The sequence below is a fragment of the Chiloscyllium plagiosum genome, unplaced genomic scaffold (assembly GCF_037043375.1).
Source record: "Chiloscyllium plagiosum isolate Xiang-an unplaced genomic scaffold, Cpla_swu_hap1 HiC_scaffold_14, whole genome shotgun sequence".
Lineage (NCBI taxonomy): Eukaryota > Metazoa > Chordata > Chondrichthyes > Orectolobiformes > Hemiscylliidae > Chiloscyllium > Chiloscyllium plagiosum.
In genome coordinates this window covers 90,123,907-90,126,440 of record NW_028270152.1, presented here as the reverse complement: position 1 = coordinate 90,126,440, position 2,534 = coordinate 90,123,907, and the positions used below count along the sequence as shown (strand labels likewise).

The 2,534-nt window shown below is 46.3% G+C and overlaps 1 pseudogene; it reads left to right on the top strand.

The window, feature by feature from the left end:
• Positions 1 to 1,173: 1,173 nt before the first annotated feature.
• On the top strand, positions 1,174 to 2,145 carry LOC148148024 (putative G protein-coupled receptor 139; annotated as a pseudogene).
• The last annotated feature ends 389 nt before the right edge of the window (positions 2,146 to 2,534 follow it).

The window sequence follows — 2,534 nt, the reverse complement described above, 5'->3', positions numbered from 1 at the left end:
GGTGCGAAGGATACGGAGTGAGGTGGGTTTGCAGGTAAGGACCGGGAACATTCTGTCCTTATTGCAATTGGGGGGGGGGGGGGCGGAGTTCGAGGGCGGTGGTGCGCAAAGTGGATGAGAGGCACTGGAGGGCATCATCGACCATATGGGAGGTGACATTGCGGTATTGGAAGGATCTTAAAACATCTGGGATGTTTTAAGATGGAATTGGTCATCCTGGGAGCAGGTGGGCCGTTGTGGAGGAATTCGGAATAATGGACGTCGTATTTTCCAGCAAATAGTGTGGAAGGATGTGTCGTCGAGGTAGCTGTAGGAGTCGGTGAGGGTGTCGGAGATGTCCATTTTGAGACGATCACCAGAGATGGAGATGTAGATTTACAGGAAGGGCAGCGAGGTGTCTGGGATGGTATAGGTTAACTTGAGTTTGGGACGGAACGTGTTAGTGCAGTTGATGAACTGTACAACCTTCTCGTGGGAGCACGAATTGGCGCCGATAAATTCATCAAAGTAGCGGCAAGAAAAGTGGGGAATGTTGCCAGTGTAACTGTGAAGTTTCCCCGCAGCATTCAGCACCAAACATTCCGTCTGGAACTGGAAATCCCTACAAAATACTCTAACCATCATTGTCTGTTACATTCTGCTCCCGACATTAGTTGGGAACGGCCGGACGTCAGTGAATTTAAAGAAATGATCAGATCTCAAGTGAAGAGGCCCAATTGCATGGTGAGGGAGACACAGTTACGGAGTCCCCACAGGCAGTTAAAATGTTGAATACATTTTCCCTCCGTTTACAAGTGTTCAGTTAGCATGATCGATCACAATCGAGTCTAAAAGTCACAAATTTCCAAACACCATTTGTCTTCAAGGAACTGGGAGAGAATCCTTCACGAAAGCAAGGAATTCACCCTCTGTGTGAGAATATGGAAAAAAAAGCGATCTGTGTCTACTCTCAAATGATCGAGTATGGGGGAGTTTCCTCGAAATGGAGTTTCCTTGGATGTGTCTCAGTATGTTTGGGGAGGGAATGTTTCTTGTGGTTTATGTCACATTTCTGTCAGAAATTCAGATTTTCACATTTGTCAATTCAGCTCCAACTGTTCTAATAACCCCCAGAGTACAGTGACACATTTGAAAATCTCTATCTGTCAAACAAGTCACTTTTCCTCCATGTTGATGTACAATGTGTTTTTTACCTTCCTCACAGCTAACGTAGTGACGACCTACGTCCTGCTTTATAAAGATTGTGGATTGTCCACATGTGTCAGACGTTATCTGGCGGCCATGGCAGTGGCGGATCTACTGGTCATTATCCTCGACCTGATATTGAGACATATTCCCATTGTTTATCGGGAACAGTTTTATTTCATGTGGGACATCTCCGTGTGTAATATCCACGCCGTCCTGCTTTATGCAGCCACTGACTGTTCTGTCTGGTTCACCGTCACTTTCACCTTTGATCGATTTGTGGCCATTTGTTGCCAGAATCTTAAAAGGAAATATTGCAGTGAGAAAACGGCGGCTGTGGTTCTGGCAACAGTGACTGTGCTGAGCTGTTTAAAAAATATTTTCTGGTATTTTATGTTCACAGGTAAATATCGGCTGGCAAACCAGCCCTGGTTTTGTAACGTAACAGACGGTGCTCATTTCTCCCCTTTCTGGGTGGCAATCGAGTTCCTTCACCACATTCTAACCCCAGCTCTCCCATTTCTCCTGATCCTGCTGCTCAATGTTTTCACCGTCAGACACATTTTAGTTCGCAGCAGAGCCCGCAGGAGACTCAGGGCTCACACTAGTGGGGACGCTCGGTTTGACACAGAAATGAGCAGTCGCAAAAGATCTATCATTTTACTGTTTGTGATCTCGGGCAATTTCATCCTGTTATGGTCAATATGAATGATATTTTCCATATGGTACCGGATGGATGTGATTGGGCGTCGACGTGTGTCTTTACATAGCTGTGTGAAGGAACTGGGCTTCATGCTGCAGCTCCTCAGTTGCTGCACAAACACCGCAATTTATGCCGTGACACAGACAAAGTTCAGACAGCAGCTGAAGAATGTGCTGAAATATCCCTTCACCCAAATATATCAATCAATCAGATTCACTTATAAATCAATCCATCCGGGAGTCTCTCATTGTAGTTGAATATTTCTGCGATGAAGCAGCCTGTCGCTTTCGTATCGGCCTGTGGTCGCGCGGGTTTGTCCATCCTTCTCCGACAGGAAGGTTACAGGGACATTTCAATGATTCTATCAACTCGGGTGCCAGTAAGTAAAGGCACCATCCCACTGACTGTATCGATCACTTCAAAGTATAAACAAAAAAATTACCGAGCAGCAGAGTGAATGATCTTGTTGTTTGTCATTGTTTTGAAGAAGGTGAGCTGGACAGAGACAGAGTCAGCCACAAGTCTTGGTCTTTTGGGAAGGGGAGGGGACCGGGGCCTGAGCTCAGGAGTTCGATTTAACTCGCTGTGTCATTGCTTTCACCTCTGGGTCCCCCACACCGACCTGCTCTTCGGCACAGTTCATCTC